At 37.0% G+C, this 26,982-nt stretch overlaps 1 non-coding gene across 1 annotated transcript; it reads left to right on the top strand.

Annotated features, from left to right (window-relative positions):
• The first annotated feature begins 19,506 nt into the window (after positions 1–19,506).
• On the top strand, positions 19,507–19,579 carry TRNAK-UUU (transfer RNA lysine (anticodon UUU)). Its single transcript has one exon. It is a non-coding gene; the product is annotated as a tRNA-Lys (tRNA).
• Positions 19,580–26,982: the final 7,403 nt, after the last annotated feature.

The following is a 26,982-nucleotide window of genomic DNA, read 5'->3' as shown; positions in this document are numbered from 1 at the left end:
AAGGAACTAGAGAAAGGAGAACAAAAAACCCCAAAGTTAGCAGAAGGAAAGAAATCATAAAGATCAGAGCAGAAATAAATGAAATAGAAACAAAGAAAACAATAGCAAAGATCAATAAAACTAAAAGCTGGTTCTTTGAGAAGATAAACAATATTGATAAACCATTAGCCAGACTCATCAAGAAAAAGAGGGAGAGGACTCAAATCAATAAAATTAGAAATGAAAAAGGAGAAGTTACAAGAGACACTGCAGAAATACAAAGCATCCTGAGACTACTACAAGCAACTCTATGCCAATAAAATGGACAACCTGGAAGAAATGGACAAATTCTTAGAAAGGTATAACCTTCCAAGACTGAACCAGGAAGAAACAGAAAATATGAACAGACCAATCACAAGTAATGAAATTGAAACTGTGATTAAAAATCTTCCAACAAACACAAGTCCAGGACCAGACGGCTCCACAGGTGAATTCTATCAAACATTTAGAGAAGAGCTAACACCCATCCGTCTCAAACTCTTCCAAAAAATTGCAGAGGAAGGAACACTCACAAACTCATTCTATGAGGCCACCATCACCCTGATACAAAAACCAGGCAAAGATACTACAAAAAAAGAAAATTACAGACCAATATCACTGATGAATATAGATGCAAAAATCCTCAACAAAATACTAGCAAACAGAATCCAACAGCACATTAAAAGATCATACACCACGATCAAGTGGGATTTATCCTAGGGATGCAAGGATTCTTCAATATATGCAAATCAATCAATATGATATACCATATCAACAAATTGAAGAATAAAAACCATATGATCATCTCAATAGATGCAGAAAAGCTTTTGACAAAATTCAACACCCATTTATGATAAAAACTGTCCAGAAAGTGGGCATAGAGGGATCCTACCTCAACATAATAAAGGCCATATACGACAAACCCACAGCAAACATCATTCTCAGTGGTGAAAAACTGAAAGCATTTCCTCTAAGATCAGGAACGAGACAAGGATGTCCACTCTCACCACTATTATTCAACATAATTTTGGAAGTCCTAGCCATGGCAATCAGAGGAGAAAAAGAAATAAAAGGATTACAAATTGGAAAACAAGAAGTAAAACTGTCACTGTTTGCAGATGACATGATACTATACATAGAAAATCCTAAAGATGCCACCAGAAAACTACTAGAGCTAATCAATGAATTTGGTAAAGTTGCAGGATACAAATTAATGCACAGAAATGTCTTGCATTCCTATTCACTAATGATGAAAAATCTGAAAGAGAAATTAAGGAAACACTCCCATTTACCACTGCAACAAAAAGAATAAAATACCTAGGAATAAGCCTACCTAGGGAGACAAACGACCTGTATGCAGAAAACTATAAGACACTGATGAAAGAAATTAAAGATGATACCAACAGATGGAGAGATATACCATGTTCTTGGATTGGAAGAATCAATATTGTAAAAATGACTCTACTACCCAAATCAATCTACAGATTAAATGCAATCCCTATCAAATTCCCAGTGGCATTTTTTACATAACTAGAACAAAAAATCTGAAAATTTGTATGGAGACACAAAAGACCCCGAATAGCCAAAGCAGTCTTGAGGGAAAAAAAACGGAGCTGGAGGAATCAGACTCCCTGACTTCAGACTATACTGCAAAGCTACAGTAATCAAGACAATATGGTACTGGCATAAAAACAGAAACATAGATCAATGGAACAAGATAGAAAGCCCAGAGATAAACCCACGCACCTATGGTCAACTAGTCTATGACAAAGGAGGCAAATGCAGAAAAGACAGTCTCTTCAATAAGTGGTGGTGGGAAACTGGACAGCTACATGTAAAAGAATGAAATTAGAACACTCCCTAACACCATACACAAAAATAAACTCAAAAGGGATTTGAGACCTAAATGTAAGATTGGACACTATAGAACTCTTAGAGGAAAATATAGGAAGAACACTCTTTGACATAAATCACAGCAAGATCTTTTTGGATCCACCTCCTAGAGTAATGGAAATAAAAACAAAAATAAAGAAATGGGACCTAAGGAAACTTCAAAGCTTTTGCACAGCAAAGGAAACCATAAACAAGATGGAAGACAACCCTCAGAATGGGAGAAAATATTTGCAAATGAATCAACGGACAAAGGATTAATCTCTAAAATGTATAAACATCACATGCAGCTCAATATTAAAGAAACAAACAACCGAATCCAAAAATGGGCAGAAGACCTAAATAGACATTTCTCCAAAGAAGACATACAGATGGCCAAGAAGCACATGAAAAGCTGCTCAACATCACTAATTATTAGAGAAATGCAAATCGAAACTACAATGAGGTATCACCTCACACCGGTCAGAATGGGCATCATCAGAAAATATACAAACAACAAATGCTGGAGAGGGTGTGGACAAAAGGGAACCCTCTTGCAATGTTGGTGGGAATGTAAATTGATACAGCCACTATGGAGAACAGTATGGAGGTTCCTTAAAAAACTAAAAATAGAATTACCATATGATCCAGCAATCCCACTACTGGGCATATACTCAGAGAAAACCATAATTCAAAAAGACACATGCACCCCAATGTTCATTGCAGCACTATTTACAATAGCCAGGTCATGGAAGCAACCTAAATGCCCATCGACAGATGAATGGATAAAGAAGTTGTGGTGCATATATACAATGGAATATTACTCAGCCATAAAAAGGAACGAAATTGAGTCATTTGTTGAGACGTGGATGGATCTAGAGACTGTCATACAGAGTGAAGTAAGTCAGAAAGAGAAAAACAAATATCGTATATTAATGCATGTATGTGGAACCTAGAAAATTGGTACAGATGAACTGGTTTGCAGGGCAGAAGTTGAGACACAGATGTAGAGAACAAACGTATGGACACCAAGGGGGCAAAACCGTGGTGGGGTGGCGATGGTGGTGTACTGAATTGGGGTATTTGGATTGACACGTGTCCACTGATGTGCATAAAATTGATGACTAATAAGAACCTGCAGTATAAACAAACAAACAAACAAACAAAAAAGAAAGGACTAGAGGGAACTTTCTTGAGTACTAGATACGTTCTATACCTTTATCTTTATAGGGGTTACACAGGCATATATACAAATGTGTAATTTTATTTAGTAGTACACTTAAAATTATTGCTTTTTATGTATTTCGTGTATGTTATATCTTAATTAAAAAAATTTAAGTTCCTGTGGCAATTCTTATATTACATTTCTCCTCTGTCCTTTGTTTTCAGTCTCTTCTTTAAACCATGAAAGTCAACACTATCCTGGGACTTTCAGAGTAACTACCTCTCTTTGGGGCCCATATTATCCCTGTGTCTTCTTTGTTTTATTGCTGATCCTCTTCTTTCTCTTTTGCTTAGGCCTATCTTATGTACCAGCTCTAGGATATTCTATTTTTGCCCTCTTCCGTGTTCCATGATTTAGGATTGTCCATGTTATAAAGGTCCAAGGGCACAGGGGTACTTATGGAGGATTTGTTCTTTAAGTGTCTTTCAAATATAAAAAGTAGGCTATCATAGACAGTGAGCTATTAGTAACCCTAATGCAACACTGGCCCCATTCCAATGATTTGCTTTTGGAGATAAACAACCTAGATCAGACAAATAATAAAGGGATTCTTTCTGGGCTTTAAGTACCCATTGAATAATTTCTAACATGTCTCTAAATAATCATCAATGGCTTTTATAGAGTTACCTTTAAGTTAATTTGCTTTGCCCTCTTTTCTCATCCTTCCTCTATCCTTATACTTCTAGTCCTTCACATCATTTTACCCATTTTAAACACTTATACTGTTATATTCCTCAGTCATCTTCCACAAAGCCTTTTAAAATTTATCCCTGGACCTCTCACCCTCCACATTCTAAACATTGAACTATTTAAGATGTGGAATATGTATAAGTCAAAGTATTCTCCCTGTATTATTACCTGTATCTTAAGAAACTGACCTTAAACTCACACCCTCCAGAAAGATGAATGGGAAGCATATTTATAATCCCTATGCTGATACATTATTTGCTAATCACAACACAGACCACAGTACTGTTTCAATTAATGGCTAAATATGTTTAGCATTACAAAAATTTTCCTAAATTAAAATCCGCAGAAAATACCTTAAATCTACAATGACTACCTAGACATTCCTCAGTAAATTCCATCACAGTGTGAATGCAAATGTATAGAAGGAGATACCCCATGCTTGCATGCTCAGTCAATTGAGTTATCATACATACCAAGTTAGTGAAAAAGGTAAAATAGTGTAGTGTAGCAAGCACTTGACCTGTGAGTTAGGCAGAGTAGGTATTATTTTTTCTATTTCACGAATTAGGCCCAGATTGGCAAAAGGACTTGTTCAAGGTCACACAAGGCAGAATCAGAGCTGGAACCTTTCTTTTGCTATGTTCCTTTCATATTACCAATACTGGCCTTTTAAAGCCGTTTAGGGGTCAGATCCACTGATCATCCTCAAACAAGAGTTCCCTGAGGAAAGCTGTACCAATTACTAGTCCGTGATCTTTCCTTATCCTCAGAAGTGAACTCATAGCAAACTTTTCCTTTCATATAACACAGTTGGCACACTCTATGCCACTTACCTCCATCTACCTCCTGAACCTCTGTATTCCTACCTTCTGAGGCTTTGGAAGGTGCTGAGATAATCTTCTGGGGTGTGATACTTTATTTTAGAGATAATGAGGAAGCTGGGGGCTTGGGAATGTCGAACTAGGAGACATAGAGGAATGATGGGCTGGGAAGAGGAAGACAGTTACTTATTTTAAATGGTTTTTATTCTAGGCTGCTCATGATTTAAACAGTAATATTTTAGCCTGATAACGTTTTTGTTAATCATGCTCTCCCCTGAGTCATTCTGATCCCTGAGGCAAGGAGCCAGTTTTCTTCTGCAGAAAGGTTATTGCTTCTCTTAATGTTCTGAGAGAACATTAAGAGAAGGGGGATGGGGATATCTTGAGGGTTGGTATTTGAGCTTGGTGAGGAAGCAGGAAGAGCATGCCAAGGGCTAGGACAAATCATTCTCCGTTTTCTTATGGGTGTCATTCCAAGTCTTAGCAATTATCCAACAATTTCATTCAAACATTTGTTTTGAGCATATATCCATAGTGTTCCTATCCATCTGCCTATCTATATCTATCTATCTATCTATCCATACTGTGCTCTGTTAGATACCAGAATGCAAATATGAAAGTTCAAGACAGTTTCTGCCCTTAAGGACCTCATGTCATGAGCAAAAAACATGGCTATGAGCATAATGTGCTTTCAAACTACTACATGTATATAACTCTGTTTTCTTCTTTGCTCACTAAATATGAAGTAGATTTGAAAAGATGTTGGTATTGCTCCTGTGAAAAAAATTTGTTGGTTTTAGTAAATTCTGCCTGGTATTCTCAAAAGGGGACATTGCAGTGGGAGAGGTTTCTGGCTGAAGTTTGTCAGAAGTGCTGCCAAAGTGTGAAATCAGCCAAGGTTTCTTTGGTGCCCTTCCAACCTCCCTGACTACTGGCTCTCAAATCTCCAGTGCCTTAAAACTGTCCCCCACCTTTCCAAGCCCTCTTCCTATTGCATCTCACCCAGATCTGCCTTACTTGGGAAGTTCCTGCTTGGAGTTTTTCTATTTAGTCTTTTGCTGGTGAAAATGTATCTATACTCTTTTTCAGAAGACTGTGGACTTGGAGACACTAACCCTCTGGAGATAGGCACTGACTCAAGATACACTTAAATAGAGGTCAGCCCTATTTGCCTCTGGTTAATTCTACTATCCGTGCATGAAGGATGGGATTTCTCCTCCTTGTACCAGACCATTAGAAAAGTAGCCTATCCCATTTGTCTTCTTTACCATCTTTCTCTAAGTCAAATTCCACAGTAGTTATGTTTATTTTGCTTCAAGATTCTATAGCTGTTTTACTCTCTATTATGGGTGCTATAATTTAGAAAGAATGCTGTACTAATTTCCACTCTAATAATAACCTAGATAATTCAGTCATCATAGTGGAAAGGAGTTCATTTTGTACAATGGTTCCTAATCTTTTTCACATCATGATACAAATAGAAGATAGTATTTGTATATCTCACTGGGACAAACAGGCAAGGCTGCTTGCAGCTAGAAGCAACTGGCCTGGAGGTTCCAGCTACCCAAAGCCATTTCTGATCACCTTGAGAGTTAAAGGAATTAGTATCTTATTACATGCCTATAGTGTATTTGTGGAGAACCCATGTGCCAAGAACAACACACCACTTGGGAGGTTCCAAGATTTCCAAGTACTATCAACTAAATCCCCTAAGCCTTTTTTCACATATGAAGCTCTTAAGTCAAATCTGATCCATCCTGTGTATTTGAAGGATTTTTCCATTGATCATTATCACATTTTATTTTTTAAAAAAAATATTGGGCCCATTTCAGCTCTCTTCATCCCTATACAGGTCATCAGCAAAAATTTTGAACAAGCCAAGGACTACATTTCTCCCTGTATTTAATACCTTTTATCCCTTTACTTAACATTTCTTGAGCACCTTTTACGTGATGAACAAAACATCTACAGTTTCCGTCCTCATGGATCTTATGATGAATCCAGTAAGCAGAACTGTTTTGGTGTAATTGTTCAATTAGTTGTGAGCTCATCTAATTGTGTTGTTACCTTTCTATTTTTTTCATAAGTATATCATGTGAAACTTTGTCAAATGCCTGCATTGTTCAATCCAGATATACCACATATACAGCATTCATCTTATATACTAACCTAGTAAACGTAAGAAAGAAGTGCACCATGTCTGTAAATAGGCATGAAATTGTAAGTTGCAAGCTTTGCTGTCCCTTGCCAGTAAGTACACAGGAAGATTTTGTGGGGATGTGTCTCTGGCTTGCTTGAGGAGAAAGGCTCCAAGGGAAACAAGAAATATGTTTCTGCATGGCAAGAGGAGAGGAAAATGAGGCGGGGTGTGTGTGTCATGGAATGAGAGGGGAGACGTATCAGAGTAATTGAGAGTGACTAGCACATAGCTTAAAGATATGCCAGTAACTCCAAAAGTAACAAGTAAAGTAGTCAGTTGAGGCACACCAGGGTGGGAGGGACAAGATTTTAAAAGGTATTAGGAGACACACAGCAAAGACAGTGGTTCCCAAACAGCAATATTTTCTACAACTTTGGTCATTATGAGTGAGACAAAAGACATACAAAAGACTATGAATTAGGCAATGTGGGGAAAGTGTAGCTGTCCAGCTGTATATGCCAGTTACTGACAATATGGTTATATATTGTTTTCTGTTAACTGAGCTTCTTAATGTAACGTTAGGCCAAGGGTGTACACTATGCAAATTATGATGCTTTGGTAAAAGAAGGCTGCTTGCCTTGACACAACAGATATTGCTAGCTGTACCATATACCAAAATAGAGTATTCATAGTAACTTAATTTGGGCCTTTTGTTCTATCAAAAATCAGCATGGGATTTTCAGTCGGAAATTTGAGTATTCTATCAGAACTGTTGGTTCCTAGTGATCACCACTTTTTTTTCTTCTCATCAGTAATTTATTTTGGTAATCAGTTCTAAAGCCCTGACTAAACTTTACATTGAGATCACATTTTATAAGTTCTGAAATTTCCTCTTATTAATAAGCAGTATATTTTCCAGCCTCTATTTTTAATAGACTTTTTATTTATTTATTTATTTATTTTTTGCGGTACGCGGGCCTCTCACTGCTGTGGTCTCTCCCGTCGCGGAGCACAGGCTCCGGACGTGCAGGCTCAGCGGCCATGGCTCACAGGCCCAGCTGCTCCGCGGCATGTGGGATCTTCCCGGACTGGGGCACGAACCCACGTCCCCAGCATCGGCAGGCGGACTCTCAACCACTGCGCCACCAGGGAAGCCCTAGACTTTATATTTTTAAGAGCTCTTTTAGTTTCATAGCAAACTTGAGCAGAAGATGCAGAGATTTCCTGTATAGCCCCTGCCCCCACACACACATAGTCTCCCCATTATCAACGTCCTTCACTGGAGTGGAACATTTGTTACAATTGATGAGCCAAGATTGATATGTTATTATTAGCTAAAGTCCGTAGTTTACATTAGTGTTCACCCTCGTGTTGTACATTCTATGGGTTTGGACACATGCACGATGTGATGTATCCACCATTATAGCATCATACAGAGTAGTTTCACTGCCCTAAGAATGCTCTGTGCTCAGCACGTTCATCCCTCCCTCCCCCTCCTAAACCCCTGGCAACCACTGATCCTTTTACTGTCTCCATAGTTTTGTCTTTTCCAGAGTGTCTTATAGCTGGAATCATACAGTCTGCAGCCTTTTCAGGTTGGCGTCCTTCACTTAGTCATATGCATTCAAGGTTCCCCCATGGCTTTTCGTGGCTTGATAGATCATTTCTTGTTAGCAGTGAATACTATTCCATTGTCTGGATGGACCACAGTTTATGTCTCCATTTGCCTACCAAGGTCATCTTGGTTGCTTCCAAGTTTGGGCAATTATGAATAAAGCTTCCATAAGCATTTGTGTGCAGTTTTTGTGTGGACCTAAGTTTTCAGCTCCTTTGGGTAAATACCAAGGAGCGTGATTGCTGTACCATATGGTAAGAGTATTTTTATTTTGTAAGAACCTGACAAACTGTCTTCCAAAGTAGCTGCATCATTTTTTTGCATTCCCACCAGCAGTGGATGAGATTTCCTGTTGTGCTTCTTCTTCATTGGATTTTCATCATTCTAATAGGTGTGTAGTGGTATCTTACTGTAGTTTTTTTTTTTTTTCCTGCGGTACGCGGGCCTCTCACTGTTGTGGCCTCTCCCGTTGCGGAGCACAGGCTCTGGACGCGCAGGCTCAGCGGCCATGGCTCACGGGCCCAGCTGCTCCGCGGTATGTGGGATCCTCCCGGACCGGGGCACGATCCCGTGTCCCCTGCATCGGCAGGCGGACTCTCAACCACTGCGCCACCAGGGAAGCCCCTTACTGTAGTTTTAATTTGCATTTCCCTGATGATGTGTGATGAGGAGCATCTTTTCATATGCTCATTTGCCATCTGTGTATCTTCTTTGGTGAGGTGTCTGTTCATATCTTTTGCCCATTTTTAAAAATTGGGGTAAGAATGCTTAACATGAGATCTAGACTCTTAACAAAATTTTGAAGTGTACAATACAGTACTGTTAACTCTAGGCACTATGTTGTACAGTAGATCTCTAGAACTTATTCATCTTGTATAACTGAAACTTTATACCCATTGAACAACATCTCCCCATTTTCTCCTCTTTTCAGCCCCTGACAACCACCATTCCACTCTCTGCTTCTATGAGCTTGACTATTTTAAATACCTCATGTAAGTGGAATCATGCAGCATTTTTCCTTCTGTGACTGGCTTATTTCACTTAGCATAATATCCTTCAGGTACATCCATGTTGTCACATATTGCAGGATTTCCTTTTATTTAAAGCTGAATAATATTCCAATGTATGTATATACTATATTTTCTCTCTCTGTTCATATGCTAATGGACATTTAGGTTGTTTCCATGTCTTGGATACTGTGAATAATACTGCAATGAAGATGTGAGTGCAGATACATCTTCAAGATCCCGATTTCAATTCTTTTGGATATATACCCACAGCTGTATTGCTGGATCATATGGTGGTTTTATTTTTAATTTCTGAGGACCCTCCATATGTTTTCCATAGTGGCTACACCATTTTACATTCCCATCAACAGTGTACAAGGGTTCCAATTTTTCCACATCCTCCAAGCACTTTTTATCTTTTGATAATATCTATCCTAACAAGTGTGGGGTGAGATCTAGTTGTAGTTTAGATTTGCATTTCTCTGATGATTAGTGATGTTGAGTACCTTTTAGAGTTCTTCTTCCATTCTCCATAAGTCTTTAAAGATCACCAAGAAGGATCTAATCCATAGCTTTTCACAATATAAATATGAATCATCTGGTCAGAAGATTTGACCTATTGCATGAACTACATACTTTCCTTTGTTTCATCACCTATATTGGGCTTAAAATTTCCCTTTCCAAAGGGAACTAATTCTGATCTTTTTTTAAAATCACATGTTAACATAGCATATGGTCCAAGCATTTTCCCTACATTAATCAGCATATGTGAGAGGTGCTCAAAGGATAATCTGTAGTCGTGGATGCTCACTGCTTCTATGTTATCCATTGTCCCTACAGACATCTTGGACCCCTGTGTTTTCCTTTTATTTTGTTCATTTGTGCTTTAGCTAATTCAGATCAGTGATTACAGATGTCAGTTGAATCATAGAATTGTATAGTTGTATCTTTCACAGCATGTTCACAGTGAGAAACACCAACAAATTAGAAAGAGTCATTTGCAAAGGTATCATAAGGTTACTAGTAGCATCAAGTTAAAAATGAATACTCATCAATAAAAATACAATGCAAAGTTTGGAAATATATAATTATTCTACCTGTAGGCATAGACTTTTAGAACGTTACATTTTGCAGGTGAAAAACTGATGTTCTGGGAGGTGGAGACCAACTTTTCCTATGGTTTCCATGAGGAAAGATTTTTTTCTCTACACTCTCCTGGAATCTGTCTATTCCTTCATCCACTAATTCTGATGATTCACCTGACTGATGAATTTGAGAGTATGAATTGAACATGTGTAACTGAGCTTCTTCCTCCTTCTGTTCCCTTGGTTGCCAGCTGACCACAGGGAAGCATGCTTTTTGATCCACTTCTTTATTCCTTACATTTTACATGGACAGGCTTTCACATAACGTTACCTATGGTTGTATAGTATTGCCTGTGAATGGATGGGTAAAGCTAATTCTTTGGTACAATACTAAGGAAGCCGCATTCTCCAGTATTTGCTTTATCAGCAATAAAGCTAATGTTTTGATTTTCATGTGCATGACTTCTCTATCTTTCAATTGGTTTCAAATGCAGGAAAGAAAGGGGGAGCTGTATTGCAATCCCCTAAAGCCCTTATAATCAGAAAGTAGAACTCCTACAAACTTAGAAGGCATGTGCAACTTCTGTGGACTTCATCATGCTCCATTGTGTATCTGGAGAGTCATTCCAATAAATGTCTTATCAGAGCAAAAATGTTTGGTTTCCTGGCCAATAACTTGTGGATCTCCTGATGGAATACTTTTTTTATTACTTCCATTAACAGACTGAAATGCCAAATGAATGACTATTTTCTACTAGTCAACCCAGTAACTTTGGAAAACTCCCACCAGAAAGACAACACACAAGATCTTGTTCTTTTGAAAAACCTTATACTTGTGCTTGGCTATACTGGCACCTTTCATACAAGCTTGTAAGCTTTTTGAACAAGGCAGGGATATTTCCAGGGGTATCTCAACACTGTCACATTGAGTGAGATGGCCTGGAGTGAAATGTGAGGATTCCTACAGACTCTAATAGACTACTACTTCTAGACTGAATGAGCTTGTTATCAAAGGGGACTTCCCCTAGTGTAACAAAATTTCATCTCTATTTACCTTTACTGTATGTGCTCTGAATTTAGGAGAAAATCATTCTACCTCCAGCCTTCTAAAATGTAGTTAGGAGAAAGTTTCTATAAATCTTATTTCAGGAGAGAAAAAAAAAACTTTGACAACTGCAGCAGAATGATTCCAGTATCCTTCAGAAGGGACAGGAAAAACCTTGCTGAGTAAGATGCTGGCCTGTCTACTTGTGATTCTGTTATGTTAATCTATAAAGTATCCAATTCTAATGTCCCCTATTTTTCTGGCTGGAGAAACCCCTTAGCAAATACTTAGCAAATTAACAGTCTGTGTTTCTTTGCCAGAGCTTCCAAATCAGCCCTTTCCCTTAGAGCAAAAATAAGGGACCAAAAGTGGGAGAGGAGGAATAATTATACTGTTTAATAATTGAAAAGAGTGCCTTTTGGATGGTGTTTTTTTTTAATACTTTGTTGAAGCAAGGGAAAGAAATAGGAAAGTGTGATGCCTTTCAAACTGGACAAACCAAGTCAGTCTACGCTGGATTTTATTTAAAGGATTTGAAATTTATAATCTATAATGTCACTTATTATTATGTGTTTTATTTTCCTTTATTTTGTTAGCAAAGTTTAATTTTGATAAATTGTGTTTTCAACTGAAATCATAGTGTACTGAGTTCTTTCACACTCTAAACAATATTGAGAGAGGATGGGTTCATTACACAAATGAATGAAATAAGCTCCTACTCTGTGTCAGGCACATATAAGGCAATAAAGTTTTCATTATGAGCAAACAATAGATATAGTCCCTATCTTAGTAGAGCTTTCAAATATGAAGGGAGATAGTCATTAAATAATGAAATAATAGTAGCCTGTATAGCATTTATAAAGAAAAATTACAGAGAACTGTAAGAGCATATATAGCTGACTTTATTTGAGTTGAATAATCAGCAAAGATTCTCCTATGAATGGGATGTTTACACTGAAAGCTAAAAGATAGTTAAAAGTAAGGTAAGCAAATGGTACGTGAAGAAAGGGAGCAGGAAGACATTCAAGGCAATGGGAACAGCATATGAAGAGGCTCAGAGTCATTAGTCTCTAGAACTATAGAATAATTAAAAGAAAGGCAGTGTGGCTAGAAAGTGGAAACCAAGGAAGAGTACCAAACAGTGAGAACAAAATGGTAGATATGGGACAGAAATTGCAGGGTTCATAAATTATGTTAAAGATTGGACTTTATTTTAAGGGTATTGGGGAGCCACTGAAAGGTTTTAAGCTTTACTGGTGTGTGTATGTGTGTGGTAGGGGAGGGAGGGAAAGTCAAATTTGTATTTTATAGAGTGACTATTCTGGCTTTAGTAGGGAAACTAGTATATAAGGGGTTAAGAAAGAGAACAAGGGGATCAGTCTAGAGACTACTAAAATCACCATGTGAGAAACTTGAGTTAGTGACTTGAGTTAGAGTAGAAACGGTAAATTGTGGAGATGGGGAAAAGTACTCAAATGTGAGGTCCTTTTGGGAACTAAAATACCACAAAAGTTAGTACTAGATTGGATATAGGATATAGGGGATTCCCCAATGTCATTTTGACTTGCTTGACTGCATGGATGGAAGGATTATTTGCTGAAATACAAAATACTGGAATAATGGAGTTTGCTTATTTTTGGCAGAAGAGACATGATGAGTTCTATTTTAATACTTAGTTTGAGACATCTGTGAAATATCCAAATAGAAATAGTAAAGTAGCAGTTGGATATATAGATATGGCTCAGGAGAGAGGACTGAGCTACAGATATACATTAAGGAGTCATTGGCATATAGATAGTAATTTTGGCAATGGGAATGGATGAGATGATCCAGGAAGAATACATAGAGGGAAATGAGAAGGCAGCCTGGGACAGGAGCTGGGGAAAGTCCAGCTTTACAGGGGAGGGTCAAGGAGGACAATGTAAGCCAGAAGGACGAGGAGCATCCAGGTGGGGCTCAAGGGCGCTGTCCCAGAAGCCAGCCGAGCAGGGTTTCCGTGGGAGAGCCACAGCCTGTGCGGCCACCTGAGGGGTCAAGGGACATTAGGGCCAACAGGTAACCCGGGGCGCTGGCATCAAGAAGGTCCCAGGCGGCCTTGGCCGCAAGCCGTCCTGCGGGGGTAATGGAGGCAAGGGCAGAGTGGAGCAGGTTGCGAGACGGGGAGGGAAGTCTGTGGAAGAAGCCAGCGCACAGGACCTTGGAGAAGCCGGCAGGGAGAGGAAGGGAGGGCGCAGAGCCCCACCGCTGGCTGCAGATGTGATTCCGAAGGAGGCCTTTCCTCCCGCATTTTCTGAGGACGGGAGGTGTTGAAAATACAGGGGAAAGAGGGAGACAAAGTGACCGCTATGCTAAGAAAGCCGAGCAGGGTGGAGAGCTTGGCGCCCAGCTCACAGCAGGACTGCCTGGCCTTCCAAAGGAGTAGGAACCTCCTCCGTCACCATCACAGGAGAAAGGAGGGCAGGATGGCAGGGACTCAAAGACATTGGTAGCCTCAGAAGCAGGAGGTTAGGAGGCCCCTCCACACCACCAGGGAGAGCCAAGCTGAGCCTTGGGGTTGGAGCTCAGCTTCCTCCTTCACCTGCCAGGAGCTCCCACCTTCTTGGTCTCCACTCGCTTCTTCCCAAGTGCCTGGGGAGATCCGATCATGAGAGGACCTGGGGTCATTCAGGAGCTCGCTGGCATCTGAGGAGGCCTTGCCCGTGTCTGTCATGCCTCTAGGTCCCCTCCGCATCGTGGCCCTGGTCATCACCGTGGGCCTCACCTGGCTCGTAGCCAGCATCCTCCTCTGTGGGCCTGGTGGTGGCTTTCCTCGCATCCAGCAACTCTTCGCCAGTGAGTGTGGGACTCTCCCTCGCCCCACTACGAGGTCCCCGGCGCGGCCACCTGGGCCTGCAGCCTGAGGCTTGGGGTGGAGGTGGCAGTGGCCTGGGTTTGCTGTCTCTTCCTGGCAGGGCACCTGCAGCTGCCCTCGGTCTGCCTCCTGGCATCCGGCACAGCCTGCCCCCTACCACCCAGTTGCTTCAGCTGGAAACGCCAATCTCCGCTAATTAGAATCCTTTGTTTGCTGAGGCCCATGTGAGGGGCAGGGGGGCTTCTGCTGAACATTGGGGATGACTCCCGAATTGTTCCCTGCAGGCTTTCTGCTGGGTTCTGAGATGGGGAGGGGACTCGACACCTCGTTACTGGTCACACATCACCTAAGTACTTTTTTTTCAACTTTATCAATAAAAATTTCAGAATTTACTTATATGTATAAAAGATATGTATGTATTTACAAAAGACTTAAAAACCATAATCACATTTAAAAATAATCGGTTTACTTAATTTCATCAAATATACAGTGAGTGTTCAAACTTCCAAATGTCTCATAAATGTAAAAAACATTTTATGTAGATTTAAAAAAAATCAGGATCCAAATAAGCTCCACATATTGTGATTGGTTGTCTTTTAAAGTTTTATTTCTTAAATTATCATACACTAAAATTGACTTTTTGCCCTTTTGGTGTAAAGTTTTACACATGCATAGATTCATGTAACTATAATTAGAATATAGTATAGTTCCATTACCCTAAAATCTTGTTTGTACTATATCTTTATAGTCATAGCCTCCTCCCTACCCCTAACCCCTGGAAACCATTTATCTGTTATCCATCCCTATAGTTTTCTCTTTTATAGAATGACATATAATGAGAATTGCTATGTAATCTTTGACTTCTTTCACTTAGTATAATGCCTTTGAGAATCAGTCAAGTTTTTGTGTGTATCAATGGTTGTTATTTTATACTAAGTAATATTTCACTGTATGGAATGTATCACAATTTATCCATTCACCCATTGAAGAACATTTAGGTTGTTTAATACTTATGTACAGAATATATTTCGGTCATGTTTTCCTTTATCCAACCTGATCATCTCTGTCTCTTAAATGGTGTGTTTAGCTCATTTACATTTAGTGTGATTATTGATATGTTTGGATTCAAGTCTACTGTTTTGTGTTTCTTTTGTTTATTTTTGAACATTTTCTAGTATTCCATTATAAATCATTTATAGTACTTTTGAGTATTTCTCTTTATACAATATTTTTAGTGGTTGCTCTAGGGATTACCAAATGTATACTTTTCACAGTCTATTTAGAATCAATAAATCTATTTCAGATCAGTGTCTTACTAATTCAACTGAAATGTAGACACCTTACTGCCATATAGATACCTTTACCTTCTACATAGTTATGCTATAGTTGTCTTATATATTATATCTACCTACATTTAAAACCCTATCAGAGATCATTATGTTTTTTGCTTTCAACCATCAAACGTGTTATAAAGAACTCAAGAGGAGAAAAGTCTACTGTATTTACCCAGATATTTACCATTTCTCTTGACTTTTTTTTATTCCTGATGATGTAGCTTTTCTTCTGGTATCATTTCCTTTCTGTCTGAAGAACTTTTCAGCAATTCTTTTAGAGCAGGTTTCTGATTTCAAGTTTTCTTAGGTTTTATTCATCTGAGAATGTATTTATTTCACCTTCATTAGTAAAGATATTTTCACTGGATTTACAATTCCAGGTTGACAGTTCTTTTCTTTCAGCACTTGGAAAATATTGTGTACTTCCTTTTGGATCCCGTGGCTTTTGATGTGAAATCTGTTTTTCCCCTATTGCTAATACATTTTTGTCTATGGCTGCTTTCAAGACCTTTTCTTTCTCTTTAGCTTTCAGCATTTGATTATGATGTATCTGGGCATGGATTCCTTTGTGTATATCCTGTATGGGGTTGGCTCATCTTCTTGAATCTGTAGATTTATGTTTTTCCCCAAACTTGGGATATTTTCAGTCATTATTTCTTCAAATATTTTTTTCAATTCAGCACTCTTTCTCCTCTCCTTCTTGGATTCCAGTGATGTGAATTTTAGAATTTTTGTTATTGTCCCACAGGTTCCCAAGACTCTGTTCACTTTTTTTTTCAATCTTTTCTCTCTGTTCATATTGGATGATATCTAGTGGTCTATCGTTAAGTTCACTGGTTCTTTCCTCTGTCATCTCTGTTCTACCATTGAGTCCATCAGGTGAATTTTTTTTCACTGAGTGTTTCAGTTCTAAAATGTCTATTTGGTTCTTCTTTATATGTTTTATTTCTTTACTGATGCTTTCTATTTTAATATTTGTTTAAATAATGTTCACAATTGTCCATCAGAGATTTTTTATAATAGCTGCTTTAAAGCCCTCATCAAATGACTCCAACATCTCTGTCATCTCATTGTTGCTATCTGTTGACTGTCTTTTCCCACGCAAGTTGAGATTTTCCTGCTTATTTGTATGCCAAGTATTTTTTGGTTTGTATCCTGGGCATATTGAATATTACATTATAAGATTCTCAGTTTTGTTTACATCCTAGGAAAATGCTGATATTTTTGTTTTAGTCTTCAGTGGGCTGTGGGTTCCAAAATCAGTTCAAATTTTTTTTTTGCAGTACTAATTGCATCTGTCTAGCATATGCGCCACCCAGTGGTCATCCTGAGACCTGAGTGAAGATCTACCTGTTAGCTCACTTCTCAAAGTCTTTGATATATTAATTAGTATCAAATACATTCATGAGCAGGTCAGGGTTGCTCCGGAGTTCATAAACAATTTTATGGGGGTCACTCTTCCAAGTTCCTCTCTCTCAATTATCTCCAAAGTATTTTTTAGCTCCCAAGTCTCTTCTTTTTATTCTTCCACCCCAAACTGCCCACTTCTATGATTGTACCATGTCCAAAGTCAAACAGAAATAAGACAAAGAAAGGAAGAAAAGCAATGGGATATGTTCCTACTCTCTTGGAGTGACAACTCCATCCAATGGAGGGAAATGTTCCGCTCTCTGAGTTTTGGCTCCCGCATGCCTCCATTGCCAGCCAATATCACTGCCACAGGATTGCCTGGAGGTTAGGGCACAAGAGAATGGAATAAAATGAGGAAAAAATGAAAGATTCCCCACCCCTGACCTTTAGGTTTTATGTTTCCTGTTCCTTAAGCCAGGCTTCTTCTGAGTCCTTTTTTGTACTACAGTGTTCACTTCTGAGTTTTGTGTTGCATTGAGTTGAGGCCAGGATATACCAAAATGAAAATCATGGTACTGTTTGGGGTTCTTCAAGTTATGGTATTTTTCCATTATATATTTACAACTGAACAACATTTATAAGTTGATCAGGGAATGTTCCAAGTTCAGCCTGGCTTAGGCTCTGAGTTTCTGACCCACTTGCCTTTCACTTCTCAGTGTAGGCCAGGCTGACCTGCTGCAGGCCTCAGGATACTTCTATACTAACAGAAATAATTCTTTGTACCCATAAGACTGACTGGTATTTCAGTTAGGACTTATATTTGCAGTTGGTGAGAAACTCAATCTAAATTGACTTTAACAAAAGGGTAGTTGATTGGCTCATGTAACAGAATAGTCCAGGGATAGGTCTAGCTTTAGATAACATGACCTAATCCAGGACCTCATAATATCATCAAGGCATGAACTCTCTCCATTTCTCAGCTGTGCTTTCCTCAGTATTACATACATTTTCATATAGTTTCTTCCCTCATTATGGCGAGGTGGTTACCAATAATTCCTGGTTTACAACTTCATGACTTAATAGAATAGAGAACAGAATAGAATAGAATATTATAGAATATTAATAGAATATCCAACAGAATAGAGAACACCTCTTTATTGCTTGAACAAGATTCCTGGTATTATCTCTGATTGGATCAAAATGTTTTACTTGAATCATCTGCCCATATCCAAATCATATATTGTGGCCTAGGAGAGTGATTGGCCAGGCCTGTGTTACATGTATGCTCTTGGAACCAGAGATAGAGTCAGCTTTACCCAAAGCACACCACACATAAACAAAGCACATTGCTGATCATCAGTGATGAACTTCCTAAAGTAAAATCACAGTGGTTCTACCAGATGAAGAGGTGATGGACGATGGAAGAAAGAATTAACAAATGTATACTATACCCAGAGAACTCAATAACTTCCATTAGGGTGCTTATAAAGCCTTGCCTTCCCTCTGTACTTTTTGTTGGTCCAGTTTGTCTCTCTTCCCTTGCTGAATCCTTACCCATAAGTTTTAATTATTGTTTGTTCTTCAGAACAGAGTCTTATAGGTTGTAATTGAAACCATTTATGAGATGAAATATCCTGAAGTATATATTAAGCAGTGGCTCTAAAAGTCTTGTCTCTGGAGCAGCAGCAGCATAGCCTAGGAACATGTTAGAAGTGCCAGTTCTTGGGTCTCATCCCAGACCTAATGAGTCAGAAACTATTGTGATGGAGCTCAGAAACCAGTGTTTTAACAAGCCCTTCAGGTGATTGTGATGTTCACTAAGATTTGAGAACCACTGAACTAGAGAATAGGAAGAAAAAAGTAAAGATTGCAAAAGAGACTGCAGAGAATAACCAGGGATGTAGAAAGAAAACCAGAAGCATGTGGTAACAAGAGAAGTCAAAGAGAATGCTTTAGAATGTGTTTACTAATTTGTTGGATAGTTCCCATATTATAAGGTAAGGTCTAAGAGACCAGAGAATTTTTTTTGTCTTGCTCTCTGCTGTATCCATAGCATATAGTTGGAGACTTCAAAACTTCTCTCTCTGCAGCTGGCTGAACAAGTAAACAGAAAATTAGTAATGATACAGAATACCTGAACAATACTATCAAATAAGACTCAGTTTGTATTTACAAATACTCCACGTAACAAAAGCAGAATATAATTTCTTTTCAAGTGTGCATGGAAGATTCACCATTATAGAACATACTTTGGATCATAAAACAAGCCTCAACGAATTTGAGTATCAATCATATAAAGTATGTTCTCAGATCACAATGGAATTAAACTAGAAATCAATAACAGAAATATATCTGAAAAATTGCCAAATATTTGGAAATTTAACAATATACATCAAAGTTACCCATAGATCAAAGAAATCTGAACCAATAACTTAAAATATTTTGAACTGGGGAATTCCCTGGTGGTCCAGTGGTTAGGACTTGGTGCTTTTGCTGCCATGGGCCCAGGTTTGATCCCTGCTCAGGGAACTAAGATCCCAAGGTAGCTGTGTGGTACAGCCAAAAATAAATTTTAAAAAATATTTTGAACTGAATAAAGATAAAATACAACAGATGAAAATATGTGGGATGCAGCTAAATCAGTGTTTAGAGGGAACTTTATATTGTTAAATTCTTAAATTAGAAAAGAAGAAAAGTCTCATATAAATAATCTAAACTTCCAGCTAAGAGGTTCAAAATAAACCCAAAGCAAGCATAGGAAAGGAAATCATAAAGATAAGAGCAGAGGTCAATTAAACTGAAAAAAGAAAATTAATAGAGAATATCAATGAAACAAAAGTTGCTTTTTTAAAAGATCAACAAAATTGATAAGCCTCCTGCCAGACTGACCAAGAAGAAAAAACCAATAAAACTACAAATATCATTAAAGGCCACATAGACATTAAGAGGATAAAGGAATACTATGAAAAACCTTATGCTCAGAAATGAAACAACTTAGATAAAATGAACAAATTTCTTGAAAGACACAAACTACAGAAACATCCAAGAAGAAATAGATAACCTTAACAATCCTATATCTATTTTAAAATTTTAATTCATAGTTAAAATGTGCCAAAAAAGAACACTTCAGGCCCAAATGGTTTCACTGATGCGTTTTCCCAAACACTTAAGGAAGAAATAATATTCTCTTCAAGAATATAGAAGAAGGAACACTTCCAAACTCATTTTATGAGGCAAGCATTACTCTAATACCAAATCAAAGAAATTACAAGAAAGAGAAACTAGTATTTCTCATGAACATAGATGCAAAAATATGCAACAAAATATTAGCAAATTAAATCTAGCAGTATATTAAATGCAAAATACGTCATGATCAAAGTGGGAATGGTTTATTCTAGTAATAAAAGGCTGTTTCAACATTTGAAAATCAATCAACATAATTCACCATATTAAGAGATTAAATAAGAAAAAAACTATTGTCATTTAAATAGACACAGAGAAAGCATTTACAAAAAAGTGTCTATACGTGATTTTTTTAAAACTCCCAGAAAACTAGGGATAGAAAGATACTTTCTTAACATGGTAAAGGGGAATCTACGAAAAATTGACAGCTAACATCATACTTAATGGTGAGAAGCTGAATAGTTTCTTTGAAGGATGCAGAACAAAGAAAGGAAATCTTCTCTCATAACACCTCTTCAACAAAGTACTGGAAGTCCAAGTCAATGCAATAAAGGATAACAAGAAATAAAAGGCATAGAGATTGAAAGAGAAAAAAAACTACCTATACTTGCAGGTGACATAATTGTTTTATGAAGAAAACCTATAAAGAATCTACAAAAAATATCCTAGATCTAATATATAAGTTTAGCAAGTTTGTAAGATAACAAAATTCAATTATATTTCTATAGACAAGCAATGCAATGTGTTTCAAAATTTTAAAAATACCACTTACAATAGCACAAAAATGAAACACTGAAGTATAGATCTAATAAATTGTATTCAGTGTCTGTATGCTGACAACTACAAAATACTGCTAAAAGAAATCAAAGAAGACATAAATAACTGGACTTCATTATTGTTTAACAACCATTTGCACTGCAAAGGACACTGTTAAGAGAATGAAAGGCCAAGCTACAGACTAGGAGAAAATATTTGCAAGTTACACTTCTGACAAAGGACTTCTATTCAGAATATACAAAGAATTCTCAAAATTCAGCCGTGAGAAAACAAACAACCCAATTAAAAATGATTAAAATAACTGAACAGACATTTCACCAAAGACAATATACAGATGTCAAATTAGCATATGAAAAGAAACATGTCATTAATCATTTGGAAAATACAAATTAAAACCGCAATGAGCTACCACAGCACATCTAGTACAACTAAAAATTTTAAAACCTGGCAATACCAAATTCTGATGAAGATGCAGAGGAGGTGGAATGCTCACACATTGCTACTAAAGATGCAAGTTGGTACAGCCACCTTGAAAAATAATCTGGCAGTTTCTTATAATGTTAAACATACGCCTACAAGGTGACCCAGCAATCCCAGCCCTAGATATTTACCGAAGAGAAATGAAAATTTATATTCACCCAAAAGCCTGTATATGAAGATTTATACTAGTTTTATGTACAATTACCAAAAATGGAAATAACTTAGCTGTCCTTCAACAAGTGAATTGACTAACTATGGTACATCCACAAAATGGAAAACTACTCAGCAATAAAAAGGAACAAACCACTGATTCATGCAACAACATGGATAACATCCAGTAGTAATGATCACACCTAGCATTCAGATCTTGGTTTCTAAATACCATTCTCCAATAAAAGGAACAAGGGCTTCTTGAAGAACTGGGTGATTGCTGAGCTGGGAAAGGGGAAATGTGAGATGAGACTGGAGCATCTTGTAAGGTCAAAACGTAAGAAAGTGCTCAGAAAAGGAGAAGGGATGAAGGAATATTGAAAAGGCAGAGAAGCCAACCTGAATTAGCTACCAATGGTCAAAGGTGACTATAAATGGTCAGAAGAAGGAAATTTTGGTGGTGATAGAGCTGTTCCATATCTTAAGGGTAGCGCTGACTGTGCTTTTGTCAGAATCCATAGAGCTGTACACCACAAAGCATGAACTTTATAGTACATGAATTTAAAAATAAATTAGAGAGAAATAAAAAGAAATTTCCAAAAATTATAATGCACATGTTGCTAAATAATTCCTACCCAAAACATATCTTTTTGTATTATACTCACTGTATCTTTAAAATAACTTGACAGTTTTATAGTTATACACATTTAGGTTCTCTGCACATTTATTTTTTAGAATAATGTAATGAATTCCCATGGAGCCATTGCCCAAGCTAAAAACGAAAGCATTTTCAATAATTTATGTACTCCTTCCATCTTGCCTCCCTTTACCTGAAGTAACCATTATTCTAAATTTTATGCTTATCATTCCCTTCCTTTTAAAATTTTCTGATGTCATAAACATTTAGCTAAATCAATGTTTCAGAACTGTTCATTTATGTAAGCAGCACTCAGACCAAGAAACAGAACATGACTACTTCCCCAGCAACTTCCCTTAGGTCCCTTCCAGTTACTGCCCCCACCCCCAGAGTGATTACTACTCTGATTCTATAACAGCATAGTTTTTCCTGTTTCTGAATTTTATATAAATGAAATTATATACTATACGATATCTAATGTCTGACTTATTTTGATTAATATTATCTCTTTTGTATTCATCCATATTGTTTCAGGCAGTTGTATAGCTGTTATATAGTATTCCGTTGTGTAAATATGCCACAGTGTATTTATCCATTTTGGTGGGCATTAGGTTTTTTCAAATTGGGAATATTATAGACAGTGCTGCTATGAATATGCATGTCTTCTAGTGAACATGTTATGCATTTCTGTTGGCTATACACTTATGATTGGTATAGCTAGGTCATAGGATATGTATATGCTCAACTGTAACATATACTTGAGTTTTCCAAAGTAGTTTACCATTTGACAGTCCCTCCAGCAATGATGAGAGTTTGTTCTATATCCTTGCTGAACTATGGTATTGTCTGTCATTTTCATTTTATCCATTCTTGTGGATGAAGGTGTAATGGTGTAATGGTGTAATGGTGTAATGGATGAAGGTGTAATGGTATCACATAGTGGTTTCAATTTGCATTTCCTATTGATTAATGAAGTTGAGCACTATTTTATGTTCCTTGGTCATTTGGAGATCCTCTTGTGAAGATTTTTATTGGTTGTCAATTGCTTTTGTTTTTTAAAAAGTAACAAACTATTGGATTTATTTAATTAATCTTAATTCATTAATTTGTTCTTTTATCCCTATAACTCCTTTCTTATGCTTTCCACAGAATTTTTTTTCATATGAGTGATCTCATTTGTAAGGTTTTGAATTAACTATTAGTTAATTTAAGTTTTCCATGTTAAGTAATGAAAGTATGTTGTGGCCATATTGAGAAGCAAGATACATCTCTGTCCAAAATTGGTTTGGATGTCAAGACTGATGATGCCACACACACACACCAAGAGGGTATGAAAAGTTTTATTTCTTACATACAAGGTTTTCTAGGAAAAACAGGGCAAGCCTCTGAAGCTTGTCCAAAGATGGCTCGAGAGAACAAGGACAAGAGACTGAGTTGGATGTTTATGGTGCTTAGGGAGTGGAGCCAGTGTGAGGATTCCTGTGCATGGGTAGGGCATTGCGTGGTTTGAATCTCTGACCTGCACCAAAGGAAAAAGTATCCAGGCTTTCTCATAAGCTTGTCTAGATGTGGGGCAGAAGAACAAGTGGGAAGGGTGAGGCTTAAATCTGACATCAGCCAAACATTAAAAAATGGAGTCAGACTCTTTATTACAAAGTAATTTTTTCTCTGAGCTCAGTTTTATCTGTAGCACATACATTTTGATACTGGAGACTCTGCATTTTAGATTCTCTACATTTTCTTCTTTGGTTTAGGTTTTATTGTTGTTGTTTCCACTTTTGTTATGTACTAATTTTATTGCCTTTATCCAAAAATATAGTCTGTATTTTGGAATATGCTGAAATTTCCCCTGTGAGTAATACCTAGCTAACTTTAAAAGCTGGTTTATTGATATATAATTCATATAACATAAATTCACCCATGTAGAGCATACAATTCAATGGATTTTAATGTATATACAAGAGTTGTGCAACCATCACCACAATCTAATTTTAAAACATTTTCAACAAAATACATAGGAATAAAGCTAACCAAGGAGGTGAAGACCTATACGCTGAAAACTATAAAACATTGCTAAAGGAAATTAAAGATGATGTAAAGAAATGGAAAGATATCCCATACCCTTGGATTGGAAGAATTAATATTGTTAAAATGGGCATACTACCCAAAGCAATCTACAGATTTAATGTGATCCCTATCAAATTACCCATGACATTTTTCACAGAACTAGAACAAATAATTCTAAAATTTATATGGAACCACAAAAGACCCAGAATTGCCAAAGCAATCCTGAGGGAAAAGAACAAAGCAGGAGGCATAACCCTCCCAGATTTCAGACAATACTACAAACCTACAGTAATCAAAACAGTGTGCTATTGGCACAAAAACAGACATATGAATCAATGGAACAGAATAAAGAGCCCAGAAATAAACCCACACATGTACGGTCAATTAATCTATGACAAAGGAGGTGAGAATATACAGTGGCGAATAGACAATCTCTTTAGCAAATGGTGATGGGAAAGCTGGACAGCCTCACATAAATCAATGAAGTTAGAACACTCCCTCACACCACACACAAAAATAAACTCAAAATGGTTTAAAGACCTAAATATATAAGACAGGAAACAATAAAACTCCTGGAAGAGAACATAGGCAAAACATTTTCAGACATAAATTGTAGCAATATTTTCTCAGATCAGTATCCAAAGGAAAAAGAAATAAAAGCAAAAATAAAACATGGGACCTAATCAAACTTAAAAGCTTTGCACAGTGAAGGAAACCATAAGCAAAATGAAAAGACACTGTACTGAATGGGAGAAAATATTTACCAATGATACAAGTGACAAGGGGTTAATTTCCAAAATGTACAAACAGCTCATACAACTCAATATCAAAAAAACACACAACCCAATCAAAAAAAATGGACAGAAAACAAATAGACATTTCTCCAAAGAAGACATACAGATGGCCAAAAGGAACATGAAAAGATGCTCATCATTGCTACTTATTAGAGAAATGCAAATCAAAACTACAATGTGGTATCACCTCACACCAGTCAGCATGGCCATCATCAAAAAGTCTACAAATAATAAATGCTGGAGAGAGTGTGGAGAAAAGGGAATCCTCCTACACTGTTGGTGGGAATGTAAATTGGTGCAGCCACTATGGAGAACAGTATGGAATTTCCTTAACAAACTAAAAATAGAGCTACCATATGATCCAGCAATCCCACTCCTAGGCATATATCCAGAAAAGACAAACACTCTAATTCAAAAAGATACATGCACCTATTACCCAGTCATTAATAAAATGAAATAATGCCATTTGCAGCAACATGGATGGAACTAGAGATTGTCAGATGGGAAATACAAATAGCATATGATATTGCTTATATGTGGAATCTAAAAAAAAGGGTACAAGTAAATTTATCTACAAAACAGAAATAGAGTTACAGAAGTAGAAAATAAACTTATGATTACGAGGGGTAAGGGGGGGAGGGATAAATTGGAAGATTGGAACTGACATATACACACTACTGTATATAAAATAGATAACTAATAAGGACCTACTGTATAGCACAGGGAACTCTACTCAATGCTCTCTTATGGCCTATATGGGAAAAGAATCTAAAAAAGAGTATATATATATATATATATATGACAGATTCACTTTGCTGTATGCCTGAAACTAACACAACATTGTAAATGAACTGTACTCAAATAAAAATTAAATTTAAAAAAAGGAAAAAAAAGAAAACATACATGCACCCCAATGTTCATAGCAGCCCTATTTAGAATAGCCAAAATATGGAAGCAACCTAAGTGTCCATCAAGAGATGAATGGATAAAGAAGATGTGGTATATATATATGTGTGTGTGTATATATATATAAGATTGAATATTATTACTCAGCCACAAAAAATAAAAAATAATGAAATATTGTCATTTGTAGCAAGATGGATGGATTTAGAGATTACCATACTAAGTGAAGTAAGACAGAGTAAGACAAATATTATATGATATCACATATCTGGAATCTAAAAAATAATACAAATGAATCTATGTAAAAAACAGAAACAGACTCAGAGACACAGGAAACTAACTTACAGTTACCAAAGGGGAAAGGGAGCAGGGAAGGATAAATTAGGGGTATGGGATTAACAGATACAAACTATTGGGTTGGCCAAAAACTTAGTTCGGGTTTTTCCGTAACATCTTACTATGCATAAAATAGATAAGCAACAAGGACTTACTGTATAGCACAGGGAACAATATTCAATATCTTATAATAACCTATAATGGAAAATAATCTGAAATATATATATATAATAAGATCACTTTGCTGTATACCTAACACAATATTTTAAATCAACTATACTTCAATAAAAAGACAAATAAATAAAACATTTTCATCACCCTAAAAGGAAACCCAGTACCCATTAGAAGTCACACCCTTTCCTTTCCATCATTGTGTCCTAGTCCTAGACAACTACTAATCTAATCTCTGTCTATAGATTTGCTTATTTAGGATGTTTCATATAAATGGAATTATACAATATGTGTTCTTTTGAGGATGGATTATTTAACTCAGCCAAATATTTTCAGGGTTCATCAATGATGTTGCATGTATCAGTACTTCACCTTTTATTATTAATATTCTATTGTATGCATACACAATGTTTTATTTATTTATATATTGGTTA

Source organism: Delphinapterus leucas, chromosome X (genome assembly GCF_059928025.1).
Source record: "Delphinapterus leucas isolate spDelLeu-1000000601 "Yukka" chromosome X, BTC_Dleu_Yukka2, whole genome shotgun sequence".
Lineage (NCBI taxonomy): Eukaryota > Metazoa > Chordata > Mammalia > Artiodactyla > Monodontidae > Delphinapterus > Delphinapterus leucas.
Note: the sequence above shows the minus strand (reverse complement) of the source record. Positions and strands in the feature narration are given on the sequence as shown.